The following is a 24511-nucleotide window of genomic DNA, read 5'->3' on the forward strand; positions in this document are numbered from 1 at the left end:
AAAGGTAAACTGGGACTGGAGTCCATCTTCCTCCTGTGGAATTCCTGTCTGGCTCCCTCAGAAACATCTGGTTCGCCAGTTCTCTGGGTTATAGTGTAGGCATTCTGACTCCAGTGACTCTCATATCTTCTCCTGCCATAGCAAAGGTTTTGCAACTTTGATTTTGATTCTGAGCCAAACTAGCCATATGGCTGTGCTGCCCTAATACAGAGACTCTTTGAGCCATTTTTTCTGGGTAAAGTTCATATTTTCTTCTCAGCCTTCAGATTTCTCTTCCACATGGCTTTTGATTGGCCTCCTATTTCAGCCAACATTTAGTGTCAGAAAATGATGGTTAAGAAATAAATACCTAAGAGACGGTTGGTTCAAAATGAAGGCAGTCTTTTGTTGGTGTTCCTTCTAGAGAATTTCAAGGGCTCAGGAATATTGGGTCTAGCCCAGAATGTGGTCACATCTATGGATTCTCACAAAGTTGGTACTCTGACACATCATCCTGAGGTTAAGGAGTAGGTGGTTGGCGGCAGCAGCCTTATAGTGAATTACAGTAAGCATAGATGTTTGCATTTGAATGTCTGTTTTTAGAAGATGACCATGTTAGCCACAGAAAAAGAAATCTTTTCCTGCTGGGCTAGGTGGCTTCAGATTTAGCTGGATTCAAGGACGCAAACGATAACATCCAATTCACAGCCTACTTTGGTTCTGTCTTCCTCTGTGTTTGCCTCATTATTCCCAGGTGGGCTATTTCAATGTGGGGACCTCTGGCAGCTCCTATGAATATAAGCACCCCACAGGGAGAGACCATTCCATTGTCAGTGGTTCCAGCAAAAGTCCTGGTTTGGCACTCATTGTTTGTGCTTGGATCCACCACTGTGGACAGGGTGATGCAGTGTTCCCACTGGCCAGGCTTGAGTCAACCTAGAGCCAGGACCTAGGGTCAGCCCCATCCCAAACCAAGTGGACTGAGAGTGCCCCCCTCTTTGAAAAAGTGTCCCCCTGCAAAGAAATTTAAAATGTATGTTCCAAAGGAAGGACAGAGATACAAAGCAATCAATAATCACTGTCCATTATAATTGCCTCAATAAATCATAATGTTTTGGAAAATTGGGTGATGCAAGTTGGGTGAAGGAGATACAACCAAATTTTTTTAAAAAAACATTAATGAGGTATTAGGTAATAGATAACTAAAAAGGAAAATATCATTTAAAAATATGTTTTTTTAAATATTCAAATGCCAAATCACTTTTTGATTGGATTGTTTTCACTCATGTCAACAAATTAACTATAATTGACAGAGATAATGGTTAAGTTCACTTCAAGCTGAAAAAAAAATCTATAATTCTATGAATTGGTCAGGTTGATTAGTTCATTGTATTGGAACCATCTAGAAATGGCCTTCAGGTCATAGAGTTAGGAAAGCTATATATTGTATAAACTGTCTGATATTTATCAGTTTTTTCAGACTATGGCTTCCCCGCAAGGTCAATTGAAGATGCATTCTTTCAGGGGATCCTTTATCTCATATCATTTTATAAAAGCAAAGAGAGAATTCAACCCTATATTTAGATGAAGATACAGCTCATCATTGGCCATAACTATTTAATAATATTAATTTTCCTTTTAAATTTATAATCACATTCTCATCATCACTCTAAATATATAAAATAAGAATTCCTGAAGGAGTTTTAAAGTATTCCCTAGAAATATATAATAAAGTAGCTGAATAATTTTTTCATTATAAAATTTTAAAGCTAAGTCGTAAAATCTGGATATGAAATTTATTACTATGAATCTAAATTATACCTTTCTGGAAAAAAAATTTTTTAGTTAATTTCCCTCTTTTTAACACTGGTATGTTTTACCCAAACAAAAAATGTCCATAAGATACTTACCCTCTATTCAGTTTTTTCCATGCCCATATTTCTTTCACTTCCAGTTTTCCCACATGGAACCTCGATTACAACAGAGGGACACATATTTCACAAACTGATGAAAGTGATAATTTTTTAAAAGTTCATGATAAATCCAGCTTTAGGGCTATTGCATAGGTTTTTTTTTTTTAAACTAGGTTGGGCCAATCTACAAAACCCTCTTTATTTTCATTTCTGAAATAAAAGTTGCATGGAATTCAGCAGCACACGTAGACTGCAACAATATCCATTGTTGAGGAAGCATTGTTCTTCTCTCACTGCAACACCGAACTCTTGTGATGCTACCTTGTCATCCACCACGGGCTCCCAAAGGTACTTACGTTAGCGATGAGATTCACCAGTTTTTCATCATTCCAGAAAAGATAGTAGCCTTCTCTCTCTCTAGTGGACTCAGTGATCTTACCTTGAGGTGTTACGAATTGCTAAGGGCTATAAGGACTTGTGTAAATTACAGCCATGCAGAGACGGGGTGGAAAAATCAATAAGTAATGAAAAAGTACTGGAATGAAGTAGCCAAGAGAGCAATGGGTGGGAAACTCCCAAGGATGAGGTTTCATTTTGTCAAAAGATAAAAGAAGTTCTGATGTGTTTCTGTAAAACGGCCTTCTTTGGAAATGAGAGGCTTTGGGCATAGATGGCAGTAGAACCACTGCAATGTGCCAAGAGAATGCAATGGACGATGGAGTTGTTGCTATATTATTACAGTTTCCTTTGAAACAACCATGCATTTTATTCCAGTAAAGCAATAAATATGTCATTTTCTTCATCAACTTGGGTCTCTGCCCCTCAGCAGAATGTCTGTACCCTGGATACCCAAGTGTACCCCATTTTCTACATTTTTCAAGGAACCATCCAGACTGCCTTCACAAACTATCTTCATTCTCCTGATTGTGCATTAGCTGTGTTCTCCAGGAACGTGATGGTGTGGGAGAGCCCGGATGGCAGTTCCCAAATGTTCCCACCCATTCACAGATGACCCCACCTACAGCCTGAAGGCTGAAAGTCTTTGGTCTAAGCCAGATAGCTACAAGGGTCTTGTTCTGAAAGGAACATTCATAACGTTGAGAGTCCCTGAGCTGATATTTAAACCTACTGATATCTTTTTTTTTTGATTTGAAAATACATCATATCCATGTTGACAAATTTGTTTTGATTTTTATGAAAAGATTGTGGAGTATTTGAAGAAATAAGTGGAGAAGAGGGATCCAATTCAGTCAACTTTGCTTGGGAGAACCTGCTTCCCTCCCGCTTCTGGGTGAAGTTCCCCGTTCTTCTCTGCCCTTTCCGATGGTGATAGATGCCCTTCCCTACATACATGTCCGTCTGTCCTACAAATGAAGCTATCTGTAAGGCAGGATGAGCCATCAACAGAGGCTAAGGGAAAGGGAACCATACAGATGTCACCCAAGAACTGACTGAAAGGATGGGATCACATTTGCTTTTTGTGTCTCTTTTTTTTTTATGAAGTTTTGGGCCTTTGTTTGTTTCTCAGTAGACCAATGAAAACTGGAGAATATCTCCAAGCTCTCTTTCAAGTCAGCGGGTGTTACTCCCAGCTATGGCTGTTGAAACTTTTAAAAATAACGATACTGTACTGGCATGGAGAAAAAGAAAATATTCATGGGTGTTTGTACAATTAAAAGACTTGTAGTCATGGTGATATTGTGACTTCAGTCCTTAAACACCAAATACGACACTCTAGTTCCTTCCCCTTTTGATACCCAAGGACATTTGGAAAGCTGGCAAGAATGTTTGATAGCTGATAAAATGGAGCAATAATCAAAAAGTAAAAAACACTGAGAGCTGAACCAACTGCCAGCCCATCCTCAGCCCATTTATATGTCCAGTATGTTTCCTGATAATTAATGAATATTTGAATTATTATTTTTAACTCTCAGGCTGTGCCTGCCTAAATTGTGTAACATTGGGAATGAAGACATGTATCACATTTAACAGAAATATGTATGATTCAGGTCCCAAGAAGTACTTTCCTCTAAAATATTCAGATACTTAATGGGAAAGTGGTTTAGGTGGCTTGAATGATCTGGCTAATTTGACTTTCTTCTTCTCCTTGCATAATACATAGAATCAAAGTGCTCTGTATCCGTAATATGCTACAATATCTAGATGAAGGCACCAAGATGGAAAATCCATCAGACAAGTACCTGTGCCACCAACATACCCAGTTTGTTTGCTTATCCTCTACTGGATGTGCACAAGGAAATCCTCTGCAGTCCCGCTCCCATACCATAGATATAGCAATACCCACCTCCTCCACCAATTAATCCGTTGATGCCATTATCCATTGTTTATGACATTGCAGCCACAGTAATGAATTGATATGTCTTGATCTTTGAAATGCTTAGACAGGAGGCCACACATTATAAGAAAAAAACATTGTCAAGACTCAACTCTATTCGATAGGGATTGGAAATGGATATTGTGCAGGAAAATGCATTAAAGTTGAAGAGGGGTTTGTTTAACATGATGGTTTTAAAGACGTAAACAATCATGATGGGCAATAATTCCTTCAATCAGAAGATTGTGGAGAGGCCCCACTTAGGCCAGGGTGCTGGTGTGATTCCAAGTGGTGCTACCACCACGAAACACTAGGGGTCACCATGTTAATACCAGTTTCCTGGCTCCATTACCCTCCAGAAAGCCTACCATCACAGAGCTGGGGGCTCCGGGTTCATTCAGGAAATGTTGCTCAGTACCTGTCATTCGTGACCTGTGACCACCTGCAGTTTTTCAAGCACTATTGAAATAGTAGGGTAGAGTCCTCTGTAGACCTCTTTCTAGTGAGCGATTTTTGTAAGGGCCACATGAGAGAATCAATCCATTATTTTGGGCTAGAAGTAATTATAAACAGTGTGCAGGCCAGTTAACCAGATATGGGCCATTTTCATTCAAAAACTACACAGCATTCCAATTCAAATGTTCTGGTAAAGCCCGATCCCCTCAAACCAGGATAACACTTTTTACTTGCCAGGATTGACACTTCTGTTGGGAGTTCATTAAAAAATTAATGTCTCTCTCTTCCTTTCTTTCTCATCTCTTTGTTTCCAATCCCCAATTCAGAGATTATTTTCCAAAGAAGACATTTAAGCAGTTGTCTATAACCTACAGATGTGTGATCACCAGGCTTTATCACAGCTCCTGGCACCAGGGTGGGGAACTGCTGGCCCAGGTCCATAAGGACTCCAACCTCAGAGTGGTGACACTACTCACTCCTACTGCAGCCTTGAGGATAATCCTACCCACCCCATCAACCCAAGCAGCAAGCTCTAGTTATTCCATTTGGGGTAGAGCTTCTGAAGGCTAGGATTAAAGCGGCTGGAGATCTGTAAACAGCATATAACCCACACCCAAAACAAAAACAAACAAAAACAGTATTTCAAGGAAAAGAGATGGCAATTGGTAATAGCTTTAAGATCATAGCCTAGATAAAGAATGCTTCTAGGTCAAAATTAATTTCAAAGCTTCTGTTTTTAAACACATTTTCTTTGTTTCTGTTCATTTATTTTTTGAGTACCTGATATATTCAAGGAACGTGCTAGGCGATGAGAGAGATACAAAGATATACACGTACAAGGAAGGAACTACTGGCTACCATTTTGTCTTCCCTCTCCTCACCACGTATGTAACTGCCTACCCCAGTTAAACCCCTTCTTCACCTCCTAATTGTCTACCACCTTTTTCATGGTCTATACTTTCTGCTGCATATACTGCTAGTTTGAGACACCTGTTCACTTATTGCCCATCCTTTCTTTCTCATTCTAGCCCCTTTATTACTGGACAGAATAGTAAAGAAGCTGAAATAATTTTGTAGTATTTATTTATGTTCCTCCTAATTTTTAAATCAGTCATTTCTGTCTAAGAAGAGAAAATACAGACACTATTTTGATTGTTTTTTACATAGCTTTCAACTAATTTTTTTCTATGGGTTATTATCAACCCATAATAGAACAACAAAAAAAAGGTCCTCCCTTCCTTCCTCAGGAATACCCATGGTTTGATGGAAAAATGATTGGGATATTTCTATGTAGCAAATTAATTTTGCAAAAGCAATGGTAGGGAAGTAGAGAAATAAATCAAGAACATGCAAAAGGGCAGTATTTGTCAGTATTTGGGGAGACTTGAAACACATTCCTCTGTCTAACCTGAAAATTAAACCCTTGTGGGTCCAAACCTTAATTTCTAACAAATGACAATGAAATCATATTGAAAGGTATATTTGCCATTATTTATCTTTTATTTTAAATTCTTCCAAACCCTAACTTATAAACTCTGTACCTAAGAGAGTTCTTCATCTAACTTGAAATAAGGAAACTTTCATTGTTAACTAAGAGATTCGTGACTTTGACGTTCCATTTCTCCAGAATTGGGAATTCTTAGCAAAGTGGCCCTTTGCTATTTGCAGCTACCATGGGACTAGAGACAGAGAATTTCTCCAATGTTTTCTCAGGGCAGTGCATGTGCATTGGGCTTGGACAAAGATTACAATGACATGCATCAAGGTGTCCTCCTCAAGAAAGAGGTTGTAGAAAATCTAGCTTGGATTCAATTATATCATACATTTTATTTTCTTTTTTGACCATCAGTTGATAGCATCCACAACAAAATGTTCTAGTCAGATGCTTATCATCACTACATCTATAGCTGTACCTGGATGATCCTGATGCCCCAACAAATAAAAAGACAATAAAGCAGAAATTCCTAACCAAGAGTCTATGGACCCCAGTAATTCCATGGGTGGACTGAAAATATATGTGAAATTTAGGGGACTATGTTAACTTTTCTTTAGAAAGCGTCCACAACGATTTCTTCATGAGAGTCAATTAAAAGCTTAAGAACCCCTACACCAGGGTATCTTCACTTAGTTGAGGTCTTTCATAACTGAATCAGGAATCTCCTGGTCAGGCTTCATCACTGCATGAAACAGGAGAAAAAAAAGCATTTAATAGTAATAATGCTAATACCTATTCAGTGTTTACCATCTGCCAGGACAGTGTTCTAAGTACATTGCATTTACTCATTTAATCCTTATCAGGTAGAAACTACTATTATCCCCATTTTAAAGACAAGGACCCTGGAATACAGAGGAAGCAACTTGCTCAAGAACACAGGTTGGAAAAATGCAGTTAGGACATGGTGAAGCTGGGCCCCCAAGCCCAAGGGTTTAGCCAGGTTCTTGACTGCTATGCTAAACTGCCTCTTGACAGCAGGGTACTCCCAGCCAGGGATTTTCCCTTTTAAAACAAAACAGAACAGAGAGTCTAAGGAAATGGGAACACTAAAAATTGAGTAGAGGCAAAACTGTAGATGGTAAAAAGATCAGAGGTTGCCAGGGGTTCAGGGAGAGGAAGGAAGGATGAATAGGCAGAGCAAGGGGATTTTTAGGGCAATGAAACTGTTCTGTATGATACTGTAAGGGCAGAGCCACAACATTAAGCATTTGCTAAAACTTATAGAACCTTAAATCACAAAGAGTGATCCTAATATAAATTATGGACTTTAGTTAATAATAATGTGTCATAATTGGTTCATCAGTTGTAACAAATATGCCACACTAATTCAAGATGTTAGCATTAGGGGAAACTGTGATGGGGGCAGCTGAGGCGGTACATGGGCCGTGCAATTTTTCTGAAATCTAAAAATGCTCTAAAAAAATAAATCTATTTAAAACAAACAAACAAACAAACAAAAAACACTTTTTAAGTGAGTTAGAAAATAAACGATGACTTGTCTCACCCCAGTCCTCACTGCCAGGATGTTGGCAATTCAGGGGGATACCAGCAGAATGGCAATATGCTCCCTGGTGCTGGGGGTGGGCACCAAGGGCAGCAGGCAGGGCCTCCAGGCACAAGGGGGCCAGTTGGTCAGCAGCCTTTAGGACCCATAGCACCTCACATTCGAATGGCACTTTCCTGTTGACAACCCACAGCCCCATCTCTCCTTTCATTTCATGCTCCCCACTCTCCTGCAAGGAAGACAGAGTGCAGACTGGAAAACTTCCCTAGGCTCACAGAATTAGGTTATAGCAAAGCCGTGTCTAGGGTTCCAGTCTCCAGACCCCCAGTCCAATTCTCTGCCCACTGCTCTTTGCTGCCTTGCCCATCAGGGTCACTTGGCACTGAAAAAAGGAACATGGATCCGACCTCTAAGTTGTGGTGGGCACCATTTTATTTGTGGGCACATAGTAGGCACCAGCCTGAACCAATGCAAAGCCGTCTGCTTTTGTTCTCTTGTTTAATCCTCAAAACAACCCAAAGAAGTAGCTCTTATTTCTCCAGTTTCACAGACAAGGAAACCGAGACTTAGTAGCATAATGAGTAAGTGACGAAACACAGACTTCAGACCCAGATGTGTCTGGATCCCCACCGTTTGCCCTTCACCACTGGGCCATACTACTGTCCAAAGAGACAGGAAGCAGCCGACGAGGAGGAAATGAACGGCCACATTTGTGTGGTGAGCAATGCTTTCTACCTTCTCTGAGTACGGCACAAACGGAAATCTGTTTAAAGCACTAGTGAGTGAGGTTAAAATTAAAGAGGACAATTACGAGTGATTAGTCACTGGAGTAGGGCTCCACGGGCATCTTCAAAAACAGGGTCAGCTCTCACTCACTTGGCCCTGGTTCAGAGGAGCAGTCACAGAAGTCTTTTCTAGGCCTGCGATTCTGCGATTAACTCTGAAAGGAGCCAGGCTGCCCGAGCTCCTCAGCAACAATGGCTCCATTTCTCAGGGGCCGTCGAGTCAAGCGGGTCCTGAGGAAATGGCTTTGGCACCCAATGGCCATGAAATGAACACCAGGGCAGCTGGCACTGGCTCGGTCTCACCTCTTGATCCCCAGGAAGGGCACACTCAGCATTCAACCTCTTCGTCCTGAAAAACCAGGAAGCCCAGGCGGCGGCGGGCGGTTTGGGTTTCAGCACCTCTGAATGCATCATTTCAAACAGTTGCTCTTCCTACATTTTAATTCATTCCGAGGTCCTAAGAGAAGCATCCTGAAGAGAAACAGGCGGGGAAGGCTTTGAAAAGGTGGTGGAGAAAGGTGTTTGGGGAGGAGACAAATGGAGACCTGAGCCCAGGGAGCGAGATGCCAAGAGCTGCAGAGAAAGCAAATGAGCCACACGGGCCAAATCATGGCTCCTGTGCCAGGGCAGAAGCAGGCTCCTGTGTCTCTGAATCTCCTTGGAGAAAGGACGAGAACAACCTGAATGGGGCCTTCGGGAGTTCTGCATGGGCCCCGCCACCCCCAGCCAGACAGTGCAACCCAGCTCCTGCCGACAGGGCTTCCAGAGGGTGAGGCCCACCAGGCCGCCTCTCTGATGTGCTCGGGGAAAATTCCTCTGTGTGGAAGCTCCCCTCTGCTTCCAGCATTTTATCCATGAAGGAGGGTTTGCACAGAGCGGAGGAGGCCTGGCCTGGCCGTGGCTCCAAGCCAGGAAGACGCTAAAGTTTCTCTCCCTCTTCCCCTTCAATGGAGGCTGTGATCCAGCGGGCAGCAAAAGCACAGGGTCCTGACCCCAGCACCCAGAGAATCGGGATTCTCCTCCAGCAGCAAAACACTCTCTCAGGGGTTCCCTCTGAAAGAGCAGTGGGTAGAAGGAAGCCAGAGAAAGGTCTGACTTATGGCCTCTGTAAAAGAAAAGGAGAGAAACTGGGGGAAAAAAAAATTCAAGTGATGGGGGGCATGAAGGAAAGGGGGGTGGGATTCTCTAGCAGTTTCTCTTTTGGAGATCTGAAATCTGCGAGTGTTACGTCAAAGCTTTCTCCAAATGACTTGATGAGGGCTTTTTGTTGTTGGGTTGCTGCCCTCCCGGGACTCATTGGGATGGCAGGATAAAAATTAATTAGAGGCTTTTTGGAGGGGGCTTTGCAAGACAGCCTGAGGCTACGCTTCCGTCTGGTTGTTAGAAGCAATATCATCACCGCCTCCTTTCCCAGTGAACAGCCCAGCGCCGGGCGGCCGGGGGGAGCCACAGAACGTTCAACACAGACATCAGAGCCAAGACTTCCTCCCAGAGAGATTACTTACTACGAACCAGTGGATCTACCTGCTGACAACCTCAGAAATATGTCTTGTTTCATTTTCAGATTTTTAAAAGGGGTTACATGCGAATCTTACAGAATCCTGATGAAATAGCTCTGGGGGCGGGGGGGGGGGGGTTCTGCCTCTTTCCAAGCCTCTGAATGTGACATTCAGGCTGGGAAGAACCACCAAGCAGGCACAAGGAATGCAAGATCCTTTCCAGCCATGGATTTTTCTCTTTTTTTAAAGGGGTGTCAAACTAAAAAGTGGAGCTCTGGAAAGTTGGCACATTTTTGCATGACCGAGGCTTACAGATTTATAAGAAATTTAGGAGAAAAATAACCCAGCCCCTCCTTGCTCTTCTTTCTGGTCTTTATCTTCCTCTCCTCCCTTCATCTGCCCTGGGATTCCTCACACATCCTGTCCCCCAACCAATGTCCCGCCTCCACTGAAGTATTGATTCAGTGAGTGACCTCTTGAAATTTGATTAATTGGGAACTGGCTCCCAATTTTGAAGCCTGATATCAGTCCTGGCATTTCATCAGCTACAAGTAGCTTTTATGGCTGTTTATTCACTCTGCAAAGTGAGCAGATGCCCGAGTTCCCTTCTTAGGTGTATCTTCTTTAACCTTCATAAAAGATCCTTTGTCCTTATATAATATAGTTTGTCTCCAGATGAGTGTAAAAATGTTAACTAGTCTTTATAATATTTCCTGTGATGCAGAAAATAATTAAGACCCCTGCTTTACAGATGGAAAAACTGAGATAGTTCATATTTCCCATGTCCAGAAAAAGGCAAGCCATGTGTGAGCTCATAGAAAACCTGGAAACTCCTAGGGCCCTTTCCCTCTCCCTAAACTTAGCTATGTCTATTTTATTGCCTATAATTGTTTCCTTGCGTCATGGTAGGGGTGGGGGTAGGAAACCAGTGGGAACAATTACCAAAAGCAAACTTTCCCCAAACAGCCATTTCTAAAATGAATTCACCAGCTGTATATTATGAAATCGCACCTCACACGACATTTCAGCAACTCCTTACTTTCAGGTGGGTCTTTTTCCCTTGACCTCAGATAAGGAATGCTCGTGATGCATCCTCGGAAGCCTGGGAAGACTTACCACCAACTCTGAACACCTGGCTTATTTCAGCGTGCCTGTAAGATGCTGGTGAGCCAAGCTGACATCACTCGCATTCCTCATTTGCTTGTTCTTATGCATTACCAGACAAGAAATGGTCTCCAGGACATGGAGACTGGTTAGTGAGCTCAGTGGGAAAGCCCGAGTCCACCCCTTCCCCATTGGTTCTCTGCCAAAGACAGGTGAAAAGAGATTATGTGCAGGTGGCTCTCGGAACCCAGGTACCTATTAAAGTCAGGGTCAAGGAGGATGGCTACTTCAACCCAAATCCTTTCCACTAACCAGTCTGCCTGCAATCACTCTGCTGCTTTATAAGCAGTCAACATATTTAGAATCCTGGAAATTAAAGATGGAAAGATCTATTAAGTCTTCTAGCTCATTCCCTAGGGTGCAGGTTTGTTCCCTCTTGTATATTTGTTAATGCTACGTCAAGGCCTAATTTTAAGTGTCTCAAACCGTGAACATTGAGGAAGCAAAGACAGTGGTGTCTGCCCACCCCAGAGAACAAGGATCACGGGATGGGAAGTCTCCTGGCTTCGCTCAGCCTTTGGCAAGCCTGGAAAGGATTTGTATTCCTCAGGGCTTGGCCCAGAAAAAACAGAGCTTCCAGAGACAGGGACATTAGAGAACGTCTTCGCCTCTTTGTGTTGAGTGGAGTGTAATGTGCTGACTTTAGAAAACATCCAGGCCCTAGCCACAAGGGGAGGCAAAGAAACCAGGTGTTCCAGGATTCATTTTAAAACTAAATAACCCTACTCCAGGGAATCCAACCTTTTCTCCTCTAAGCTTTTTTATGGGTTGGTCAGCAGTCAACTATACCATGTTTCCAGACAGTGGCAAAATGGAGGAAAATTTTCAGAGATGCCATGACAGTATTCTGGAACATTCAGAGCTAAGTGCTGTGAATTTAAGGGCAAATGGCTTCACAATAGTACAGTCAAGGTTTTCTGAGAAAACCATTTTTCTTTATATCCCTGTTCCAAGCTAGAGAGGAGGCAAGTCAAATTCACAATTTCAGGTGGGAGCACCATTAAATGAGGGTAAACAGAAGCGAAAGCTATTCAAATCCAGAGGACAAAGAAATCAAAACAGAATATAAGCCATGTTCCTTCTACTTCTCTTGTTTTAAAATGATGGAGAAAGTCCCTTTACATAGTCATGTTAAAAATTCCAAATCCATGCATTATGAGTTTCAACTCTGTTATATGACATACAGATGAAGTGAAAAGAGAGTCACTGGTCCAATGCAGAAACTACACAATTTTTCTATGCCAAGGATGGTGAAAATGTGACCACTTCACATTTCCAAGAATAAGCGCAGCTATCTTCTAAAGAGATTCGCCTACCCCCTTTCTGGTCTAAAGGATCAGAATCATTTTCTTTGCGAAACTGAACTTTTAAAAGCCTGAAGTTGGACTCACAGACCAGCAGCACATTCCCTTCTGAAGTCCCCCTAACCTCTACTCTTCTCACCACAGCCCTTTTCTCTTTCACTCTAAAACATTATCTCTTCTCAGCATTGCAGCTTTTTTAAGTTCAATGTCAATAGCTAGTTAGCACAGGGCAGGAGGGTCAGGGATTAGGACTCCAGACTGTCCTTGACGTTTCTCTGTAGGCTGATCTGCTGTTTGCATCAGCCCAACAAAAAAAAAAATAAAAAAATCCCTCTTTACTATCTGAGAAAAGATCAGAACAGGAAAATGTCAGTTTGAGAGCTGACAGAATTCTGATAAGAATGAGCTGGAAATGAGAGAAAGAAAGGAAGAAATTCTGTCAAAGAAGTTTTTAATTTAATGTTTTTAGACAAATATGTTTCCCACTGAGCGTGTATGTGTTTTTCACACACAACTTTTCCATCCCTCTGCCTCTTTTCCAAATGCTCTTATTGAGAGAAAGGCTGTCTATTTTTATTTGATTTGATTTGATTTGATTATGGTCTTTCCACAACCTTTTAAAGATCTGGAAGGGTCAGCTTTCCTGGCCTGAAAGCTGTGAGCACATTCACTCCCACAGAATTTCTTCTAAGCCCTGAAATAGTTTCCACTTTCAGAAGTACCTATACATGTTTTTAGAGTTAGAAAGATAATTTAAATTCTCGGGCTTAATTGAACCAACAGAATGGAGAATGGAGTGCTACACATGGAAACACGTTCCAAGTGTGACAACCTCTGAGCTCAAATAATATACCTATATTATGAAGGCTTGGAGATTATAATGGGCATTGTTTCTGTTGCCTTGGTTTTTTGTTTGTTTGTTTTTGCTTTGTTTTCTTTTTTATGTTGCAATTTTATTATTAGATGAAATGGCTGGTATTTGTAAATACAGGCTACATGAAACATCAAGAAATGATCCCCATTAAATGATATAGTCTCATGAAGAAAAGGCCAAGACCTTTGATGAATAAAACCCTTGGAAAGAAAAAAAAAATTCTGGAAACTAGGGAATTGCCTAATTCACCAACAAAGCATTTATTGAGCTCCTACTGTATTTCTACACTGCCCTTGGCGTCCCATTTAATCCTTACAATAACTCTGAGAGGTAGAGATTATGGTCCACATTTCACAATTGAGAAGAGTGAGGCTGGGAGAGGGCGGGCTTGTTCAAGGTTACATGGCCATGCTTGACAGGCCTGAGTTGCACACCCGGTGGGGTGCTTGGCTCCCTTTATGTACAAGACATGTCCTGCATTTAATGAGTTTGTCCTGAGTCTTTATTTACTTAGTCAGGATGCCTTAAATTTCCTGTATTTAGCTTTGCTTCATAAATTACAAAAATTCCTTTGAGCTATTTTTCAAATTTAACTGAGTGTCCTGCTTATTTGCTAAATCTAACCACCCTAACATCTGGGTCTCATGACCACCTAATCCAGAGATTGGCCCTTTCTTCCACACAAAAGGAATGGCTTTTTTCCAAACATCTGCATACTCCTTGATGAAACAAATAATGTAAACTTTACATTCAAGCTATAGTATTTAGAGGTGCTGGCTCTTGAGTTAGACTTGGGTTCAAATCCCTGCTCTGCCACTTGCAAGCTATATGACCTTGGGCAAGTCTCTCAGCCTCCCTGAGCCTCGGGCTGTTCATCTGTAAAATGACAAGAGAACACCTTCCTCAGAGGGAGAGTTAAAAGAAAGAATGCATGTAATAAGACCACCCAATTCCTGGCACATAGTAGGTGTTCAAGAAAAAATATTAGCCAATACCCATTTCCTCAAAATCATCCTAAATCAGGACTCTTCTCAGACCATTCTCTTGCTTTAAAGCAATCACTGTCTATAAGAGACAGTGCAAATTCCCTAACTTTGTACATAATGTCTAATGTATACTGGCCCCACCAACCTTTCTAGCCCTCTTTCCTACCCCTCACACAATAGATGTTTGTCAGGATGGCCTGTTGACCTTTTCTAAGAGTTATACTTTTCTTTTCTTCAGGTTTAAGTTTGAATTCTTTTTCTCCCAAATATAATTTAATTGATGTTGAACCCTCTGTTTGCCTGGTCCTTACAGGTGGATTTCACTTTTTAATTAAAGATGGCAGATAAGGTAGGGTGTTCTAGGACCCTATGAGCAGGGATACCACATGGAGTGACTAGAGAAAGTGTCAGTAGGAAGAGCTTTATCAGCAAGAGAGTCCAGATTATGACTCTCCACCCACTCCCTCTGACCAAGCCCATTCGAGATAAATCCCCCACTGGGGCATAGTGAGCCCCCGGCTTAAAAGTGGCCAAGCCCTAAGGAGGTGTCGGCCATAGCTGACCTAAGAGACGCCGAGAAACACCTGGTGGCACCGCTGTGCTCGTGGAGACCCGGGGGGTGGGGGGGCAGAATGAGGGCGGAGGTTAAGTCAGAGGGAAGCAGGGAAACAACCCAACAAGCCCACCGTCCCCTCAAGAGAGAAGTGGTCGCAAGGCTCATCTTGGTAAACGCCAAGGATACAAAACAGCCCTCTTTACAGACCCGTGACCTGCCTCCCTGAGGCCCTAGTCTTTACCGATTCATGTGCTGGCATAAGTTCTAAATTGCTGCCAGTTTCACAACTGTTTTTAATTTAAAAAGCTCCAGGCCATGAGATTCCAGGGCAAAGAGAGAGTTTTCGGCAAGCAGGGCAGAAGAACAAGATCGCAGAGCCCCCATGGTTTGCAACAGCCGACTTCCACGCCTCGGCTTGTGAAATCGTCATTAATTTCTCCCCGTCTCCACGGTGTACTCTCATTCGAAGATAAGCACACGCTGGAAACTAGACAGAGGAAGCTCGGACGGGCGGCCCAGTCAAGTGCAACAGCTATAAACATAACTTCCTTTAAGAAAAAAAAAAGAAAAGGACGTCTCAGAGTTTTCCAGAACATAAGACAGTGTGTGATGGCTGAACAGTAACATCAGCCATCTCCAGAGGCTGATGGAAAGAGATGGGTTCAACTACACCCCCCCACACACACACACACATACACACACACACACAGACACACACACACTAGGCGTTCACCCTGGCAGGGAACACTTGACAAATCCCTTCGGGGAGGAAAAACCAAACAAAGGAACACTCACCTCACTTTACAGTAACCCAGTTGCGAAAGAACAGGAGAGCAAGCCAGAATAATTATACAGGCATTTTATTATCCACTGCTGCCTTTTAAAAGCCAAAGTATGAACTTCTAAATGCTCTCACTGGGATCTTCTCTTCCTCCCAGCTCCAAGGAAAAGGTCAGGAAATCAGGCCCTGGTCAAGCCTGTTTGGCATCTTTGGGCCATTTAGTAAAAGATACTCCCTCTGGAGGGACAATTAGAAAAAGTTGCCCCCATTAGATAGACAAAGCCCACTGGCTGCTTGAATAACCAACTTGTCCTTTGTGTGACGAAAACGCTGCCTATCCCTCCAGGTGGATACCACCCTGGGCTGGGGCACACCTCGTGGCAGCTTGGCAAGTGGAACATGGACTAGCTTCAGCCCACACTTGCCCCCTCAGCTGGGCACCTTTATATAGGGTGCCCAACCATGCCCGGCAGCCCCAGTAGGACTGATACCCCAACACGCCTCTGTTGCATATGGGCATTGCAAGGACGATCCTCTCCCTTGCCTGAATCTTCAAAGCCTATTTGCCCTGCAACATTTTTTGCCCAATTCCCATTGAGTGATGATTGCATATTCAAAGTCAGGGCCTAAAGGGGAAGGAATGGAGGAGGGCAAAATCAAACCTTGAGACCATTTATAGAAAGTGGAACCAGGGGTAGTGCTCATCTCCCCTATGCAGGCTGCCCCCGTCCATCAGACATAAATCTATGCTGCTCCACATCAAAACAGAGTGATTTGAGGTGATGGTCTCCCTCCCACAGGCAGAGCTAGCAAAAAGAATTTACAGGGCTCTGAAAACAAGATGGCAACCGTGTGCCTCACGCTCTCTCTGTACAAACTGCTTCCAGACATTCCCAAAAGGGATTTTTCTTACAAGAAGTATGCCATAGAGAGAAGTAGAATGACAGTAACCATGTGATTCCAGCACCTTGAGGGACTGGCATGGCAGAGCAAAGCTTCAGTTCCCTTGGGAACACCAACATGGGCACATCAGAAAGAGTGGACAAAGTGCATTGGCATAAAAAGCTTATTGGCAACAGTTAAGAGACCCCATCCTACCTGTAGGAGTGAGCTCCAGGCCCACTCATGTCCTCCCTTTAGCATCCATGACCTAGGATCTTCACTGGCTAGTAGAGCATGTAGATGAGGCATTCCAGATCCTTCTAGGGAGTCTAGACCAGACTTGAAAGTAAAAGCCAAAAAATAAGAATGAAATAAGAGGATCCCTTGTGAATGGATCTGAGTGCTGAATCTCTTCCCAACATGCCTCTAAATTTTCCCTAGAAATATTTGGGTCTGTGTATAGCAAATCTGAGTTTCATGGACAACCTGATCTCTTGATGACTCCCTGGTCCAAGAGTTGGCTGCAGATAGAAATGACTGGCCAAAGCCTGGATGGATTCAGCTGGACTCAGTTCCTAAAGGCTTTGTTATTGAATCTGTTTATACACTTTCCTGTAGGAGTCTGTAATTTTAATCAGTAAATATCTCCCTTGATTTATCACCTTCTATTGACATAGTGGTAATTCAAGCAGTGGAACTGAACGGTGGGCCTGTTGTGTGTTTTTTCCCCTCATTGTGTCCTGCCTCTGTTTGCTTTTTCTCAGCCCTCTTAGGTAATTGGCCTGCCTCTGACACTCTCTGTATGACATGCCTGTGGTCAGGGGTCAGTGGGTTCCCCCATCCAAAGAGCAAAATGCTCTAACCAATCACAACAGCAACCCCATCTTGAGTTTGCTAAAACCAGAGCAGACAAACCACAGACTGATAGGACCCAGTGGATTTCATTTAAATAGAAAAAATCCAAGATATTTGTAAAAGACACTGTTATTCTCTCTAGCCCCAGAGACAATTTGGAGAATTAATCCACTGATTTAGGATCTCAGAGTTGAGCAGGGAGATTCTCCCTCCCAGGCCTTCTGAACTGCCAATTTCCACTTTAGCAGAATGTTCCCTCTATAAACATGGGAGTTAGATAAAGGAGTGCTCAGTTCCACTTTTATTAATGTGCTTATTTAGTAGTTATAGCAGTAAATTAGTAAAATTCTTTGAACACAGAGTATCCTGATTTCAATATCACATGTTCATGACCTACTAGATCATCAAAATAAAGAAATGAGGACTTGATGGTCATAGAGCTGGGGGGATTCAACACTCACTTGGTATGTGCCAAGACTCTGTGCTAAAGCATTTGTGTTTGTAGGTGGCCCAGAACCAAAAGTAATGGTTTGATGATAGAGGACAGGGTCTAGATTCCCAAAAAAAACTCAGTGAACTGAAATGATGGATTAAAAACTTAAAAGGAAAAAAACTGATGTAAAATTTTGAACTTCAGTTTCAAAAATCAAATGCCAAAGCCCCTAAACAAGGGCCAGCTGTGTAAGTACAAGTTTCATAATAAAACTTTAGAAATTTGGGTGTCCACAAGCTCAGCAGATGCTAACTGTGACCCATGGCTGTCAAAAATAGTAATGAAATCTTAGGTTGTGTTAGTACAAGTATAATTCTCTTCAGCCATTATCTCACTAGACTTTAAGTTCAATGAAGTTCTCCATCTTTTTATCCCCTGCAGTAACTAGTACAGTGTCTCATATTACAGAAGCTTATTTAAGTACCATTTGGTTGGATGGATGAATGAATGAATGGGCAGATGGATCTATGGATGACAAGGAAAAAAACTGACCCACTGGTCAACACATATCTGAAATATTGCACTCAGTTTCCAGTGCCATGTTTAAGGATGGCCATAGATAAAGTAGAATGTGTTAAGAGAAGAATGCCCAGATAGTGAAGGATTTGGGAATCATGCTGTAGGTGAAAGAGTTGAAGAAATTGGTACATTTAATCTAAAATAGAAGAAGGCAAAGGAGTCTTTGGGGGAGAGGTATTCAGAAAGCGGAAAGAAATGCCATCCAAAACTTAGAAATACTGAAGGGCTGGTATGTGTGAAAGGGATTAAACTAGTTTGCATGTTCAGAGGATAAAACTAGAACCACATGTTGGAAGGTACAGATAGATAGATTTCAGCTCAGAACTAGGTAGATGTCTCCAACCAGTTAGAAGCATTCCCTGGTGCCTACAGAGAAGTGGTCTGATTCTACTGATGGGTCTTTCTCTTTCTCCCTCGAGGCTGTCACAAGCAGCTCTTCCTCTAAGGTGCCACCACACCTAACTGCCATTCCTTCCTTCATGCTTTATTTAATAGTGCTTTACATTAAAGTTGACGTATCTGTCTCCTCCATTGTGTTATAAATTCCTTGAGAATAAAGCCCACACCTTTCTTATTCTTTATATATAGTAGACACTCAATCAGCATTTACTTATTTATTGAGTTAAATAGAACTTACCAGCCTCTTTGATTCATGTCTAATACCAAAAAATTTAATTTGTTCTAGGTAGATATCTGTGGAAACACAGAGACTCTAGAATGGCAATACAGCAGTGCTGGCTCTATTCCCCAATATTCTGTATTTATTGGTGAAAGTCACACCTGTGAATCTGTTATTCCCATCTTTAGAGTAAGGATACCTGTATTCTGAAGGTTGAAATATAATATTTTATCTACTTTCAAATCAATGCAATCCCTAAATTTAACGTTTTATTAGATTCATTTCAATAAAACCCATTTATCTGCCACCCATCTGAATATTTACAAACCAGTGGAATCTCTTTGCATATAATGGAAGAGATTGTTATTTTCTTCCTCTTAAAGGAATTCATAACTATTTGGGCCCCCTTTGATAAATCAAATCATTGACTATTTTAGTATGGAGGGTATACAATTTTCACTTTCAGATCACATTTATGGCTTCTATCAAGGGATAGGGGGCCTCAAATTTGCTGAAGAGACAGATTTGCTTCCATGACTTAGTCTCCCTGATAGTGCCAGTGCAGGTGGGGCCAAGGATGAAAGGACAAAGACAGTTATCCTCCTGCTCATTCTGTGGATGAAGAGCATTGCTCTGATGGAAACCTTGTGCTTTTTCTCATTATCACATCATTGCCTACATACTGGATTGGATCACAGGGTAGGGCTGGACCAGCACATCCTGAGAAGCTTAGCCCTGGTCCTTGGAAGGCAGCATTCTGGTGAATAGTAAAGTAAAATGATTTCCAGAGATGTAATTAGCAAAGTGCATAGATGCTTAAGAAAAAAAGGCAGGCTATCAATCAATAAATAATAAAAAATTCAGTCGAGGACATTTTCCTTCTTGGTGTTCCTGGCTATGGGAGAGAGAGAGATTCATGAGGACAGGTCAAGTTACCCCTTCTTAGCTCATGTTACACAGCTGCGATATAACACAATGTAGACACACAATTGGTCGTGATAAGGATCAAAAATGAGAACCAGGATTTCACTTCCACCTGATTTCCTGCCATCACTTCAGGCTCTCAGGTAGGGCTGTATGATATCTGATCTTGGATATTTATGGAGTAATTGCCTAGGCATTGATCTCTTAATGGTAGATGATGAGTTAATTCATCCCCAAACCCTTCTAACTTGGCAGATGAGCAGTTATTAGTCATCACACTCACTCTGGGCATTATATATTCTATTATTTATCATTTACATATAAATAAAAGTGTGAGCCGCTCAAAGAAGAAACTGGCCTACAGGCAAGAGAACCGAGTAGGGGAATGGTGGGGTGGTAAGAGCAGGGCCGGGATGACTTAGGGATTTGCCACTGCCACGAGACTAGGATGGCTAATGGCAAAAGGACGAGAGAATAAATAAAGGTGGGACTTGGAGAGAAGCCTGTGACTCAGGGACAAGGTGGGATGAGAATGGCTCTGGTATTAGAAGAGAAAAGGTAAGGAGTTAGATTCATTTATTTAGACATTCATTCAACAAATATTTCTTGTGCTAGGTAAGGACATACAGATGTAGCCCTGCCCTTGGGCAAAGAAGTAATATGTAATTGCAATTGAAAAAACTGCTCTAAAGGAAACAAATAGGGTGCTATGGGAGAAAATAATGGGAAGGGGGTTCAAAGGGTTGGGAATCTATTTGAATAGACTAGAGAGATAAGAACTGTAAAAAGTTGACATTTAAACTTCAACTTGAAGGATAAGAAAGAACCACCCATTACAAAGAGAAAAAGGTAAATGACTGAGGCTAAGAGAATGAATGTGAAGGCCTCAAAGCAGGAAAGTCCTTGGTAAATTCAAAGAAGTAAACTGATAATGAGGCTTCCATTTATTCAGCACCTATCCTGGCCACACCCCAGTCTAGGTGCTTTGCATTATTAACACATTTACTCCTCCCAAGCCTAATGTTACTATCCCAAGCCTTGTTATTATCCCCACTTTGCTGGGGAAGGAATGAGGGTAGTGTGTCTAGAACAAAGGAGAGATGGTTCAAGATCAAGTTGGAGGAGTAAGCAGAGGCCAGTGGAGTTTTCAGAAGGGAAATAGTCTTGGTGTGATTTGGGTTTTTAAAGGATCCCCCCAGCCAGTCATCGATCAGTAGAAACTGAAATGGGGCAAGAGAGGAAATGGATGGGCCATTTAGAAGGCCACGTGGGTTCCAGGCAAGAGTGCGTATAGCTGGACCAGGAAGACGGTAAAGGAGATGGTGAGAAATGGTGGAATTCGAGGCGTGTTTTGACTGGGTTGGGATGTGAGAGGCAGTCAAACATTGAGGACATAGAAAGAAAACATGTGGATTCAAACTTAATACCAGTTCTCTTCCACAATTAAAGAGAGGAAAGGGAGAAAGAGTTGGAAAATAAACTACTTGTAATTGGGAGATTTTCAGGTACCAGACCAGGATCCTGCCTCGCTGACAAGATAACGTTTAAATATCCATTCTCTGCGTGTTGTGGTTTGGCTGCCGTTCTTCCCTCCATGTTTTTTTGTTAAATGGACACGTACATACACACACATACATCCTCATCCACCGAGTTCTCTGAAGGAATCAGCAGGTAAGGTTTCCTCCTGTGACCAAGGAATTCTTGATGCAGAGAAGAGAGTCTTGCTCTCCAGAAACTGCAGTTAGGAAGAAAGATGAAGAATAAAAAGCGAAGATGGCTCACCTGCAGAAACACGTCCAGCTGACCTCATGCCATTGTTGATTATACCCAGGGCCTTCAGGACTCTCACACGCTGGGGAATTTTTAGGAGCTCTGAAACGAGGAGCAAAGTTTATTTTCACAACAGAAAGAAGGAAGAGAAGGATAAACCGGTCTAAATGTTTTCACTATTTTTAAATGATTTCCACCCCAACACTGCTCCCCAAATATTAAAGGAACATCGGTTGGAGAGGATTTATGTGAAGGCATTTTCCTTCAACACTGTCATCCAGACTTGAAACTGCCCGAGTCTCCCACTTCCCCTACATTTTCTTAATGGGAACTGCTCAGTATATCTGGGACCATTGTGTAACTTTGGCCAAACCTGGGCGTCCAAGCTGATGAGTTTTCCCGGCGGCCGTCTGGCGCTGTGGTCTGCCTCAGAACAGTAGCCACATCTTGTTCTCCAGGGACCGCCTCAGCGTTTTAGACGATACAGTTCTTCATCTGGGTTTTATAGAGAACAGGAGTCTTGACCTTGGAGTGGGAGAGAGCAGAGCCTTGTTAGCAACTGTTGAGGAAAACGTCAAGGAAAACGAGTGTGGTTGAGGAAAGGGAAACACAAAGGGCAGAAGGAAAACAGGCCCATCGTCAAGTGCTGGTCCCACTCAGACTCCCTGGGTGTGGCCTGGAGAGCAGCAAAATCAACTCCAGATATCTGGGGGAGAGCGAAAAGAGAGGACAAAAGTGTCGGGGGAAAAACAACTGCTAATATGATAAAACAGGAGTATGTACAACAAGCCTCATAGACCATCTCAGGAAACACAGCTCAGAGAAAATACAGAAGTCCTTCAGTATGAGGTAATGAGGCACATCTAATTATATTTAAGAAAGAAACGACAAGAACTACTTTAAAGTAGACTTCCCTTTTCTTCCCTCATGAACCAGTCCAAAGCACAAACTAAGAGACAACATTATTTCAGAAGTGAGGGATTTAGAGAGCATCCTGGAAAACAAGGTTGTTCTTTTCCCAGAACTGAGAAAAACTATCACACCAACCCTTCCCTGCCTGTTCTCTTTTCCCCTCCCCAAAAAAGTCCCATCAGGAAACAGCAGGAGGAGGGGTGGGGGGGACACAGGCTGCCCCACCATGAGAAATCAAGGCAGTCAAAATGACATTTGACACCGCCAAGCCACAGCTGAAGAACAAGGGAAAAGTTTTAGGGCGACTGTCACTGACCCATAGTCCCTCACTCCTAACCTTGCTCTCCAACATATGTTTCTCATTTCCTTGCTTATAGCTGGTCCAAGCTAATGATATGTGTTTTGGCCCGGGTCCCGTGCTTGGCATACAGCCGGCCTTGTTCTCATTGTCCCAGCTACTTACAGAAACCTCTTTCTCTGTCTCTTTCTCTCTCTCAAAAAAACTGGCTTTAAAGAACAGTAAATATGCAAAACAGCCCCCGCGCTCTATACAGCTACCATCTTGAGCAGGGACCCCTCCTCCCTAACACACCCCATCAATAAAGGCCTGAAGAGACTGCCCACGGGTGAGGGGTAAGTTCAACACAAAAGCAGTGGAAATTCAAACAAATTGGCCCATTAGAGTCTCACACGGCTATAAATACAGCTCGGCCCGGGCTATTTTGAGGGACGGTGGCATGGGAAAGTTCGGCCTGGAATCTTGAGTCTGTCAGAGGAGACAGATTTCTCCCGAGACATGGGAAGAAGACGAAGAGCTCAGCGGGAAGGAGGAAGGAGGGCATCGGATCTGGTCAGTATCAGGGCAAGGCTAAAACTGGACAGGGGGACGCGGCCCAGCCTCTCCCCAGCTCTCCGGGCTGCCGGCCTGCGAAGGCTTGGGTTCTAGTGTCCCCCAGAGTGTGCAGAACCTCTAAAAAAGCTGAACATGCCCTTCTGCCCCTCAGGGGTCAATGGACCATTTCACTCTTCCTGAAGGACTTGGACGGGCGAATGGAGGAGGGGTGGGAACCGCAGTGGCCCAGCAGGTCTGGCCAGGCCCCAGGCTGCGGTCAGAATCTCAGGCTGCTGGCGAGGGAAATATTGAGAAGGCCGTTTTTTGCAGGTCAGACCCCACAGTGTGGCACCCAGGTCATAGGTCATATATTGAGGAAATCCGGGCACAGTGACATGGATTTTAGGAAATCAAGGCCCAGAAGTAAGAATTATCAAAATGAGTAGTCAGAGATTGCATACGCAAATGTTAAGAACTGCTTAGCGTTTCCCCTCAGGGTGTGTCAGCAGATCCCAATTAACTAACATTTAGGAGCCAGTAAACACTGAGTGCTTGCACACGCATCACTGTGTACCTGCCCCTTCCAGTCTCCTGCTGGCTGTGAAATTGCACAGGACTTTACCAGGTTCCACCCTAATTTCTGTCCTGGAAGCACACCCAGGAGAACTTTGGATTTACTCCTTCAGTTAACATGTTTGAGCACCTACTGGATACCACCTGCCATCCAAGGCACAAGGTCACAACAGACACACCCAAACCATCTGGGTCTTTCAGTCCAGAGGCTGGATTTGGCCCGACCCTCACCCCACAGTGTGCCAGGAACGGCCCCAATTTATATCTGTTGTCCCGGTGTAATTATTAATGGTGCTTCTTTTCACTCTCGAAAGTGTCCCAGTTTGGATGATAAATTATATGGTTACTCTATCCAGAGTCCCTTTTTTTAAAAGTGCTTTTTTGGTATGAAATCTAATACACAGAGAGGGAAGTATAAAAATATAGCATCCTCTATTTTAGAGGCTCTTTGGAACTTCAACAAGTCAAGAGAGGGTTCCCAAATTATCCAGAAAATGGCTT

The 24511-nt window shown here is 42.8% G+C and overlaps 1 long non-coding RNA gene across 2 annotated transcripts; it reads right to left on the reverse strand.

Moving 5' to 3' along the window:
- Window positions 1–5785: 5785 nt before the first annotated feature.
- LOC119518968 lies at window positions 5786–22694 on the reverse strand. 2 transcript variants are annotated; one of them, XR_005213906.1, is made up of 4 exons: window positions 22067–22694; window positions 21706–21795; window positions 8771–8938; window positions 5786–6860 (listed from the first exon to the last, which is right to left on the reverse strand). It is a non-coding gene; the product is annotated as an uncharacterized LOC119518968 (long non-coding RNA). The 2 variants fall into 2 exon arrangements; XR_005213907.1 differs by lacking the exons at window positions 5786–6860; window positions 8771–8938 and adding an exon at window positions 16732–16852.
- Window positions 22695–24511: the final 1817 nt, after the last annotated feature.

The sequence above is a fragment of the Choloepus didactylus genome, chromosome 22, assembly GCF_015220235.1.
Source record: "Choloepus didactylus isolate mChoDid1 chromosome 22, mChoDid1.pri, whole genome shotgun sequence".
NCBI classification, from domain to species: domain Eukaryota; kingdom Metazoa; phylum Chordata; class Mammalia; order Pilosa; family Megalonychidae; genus Choloepus; species Choloepus didactylus.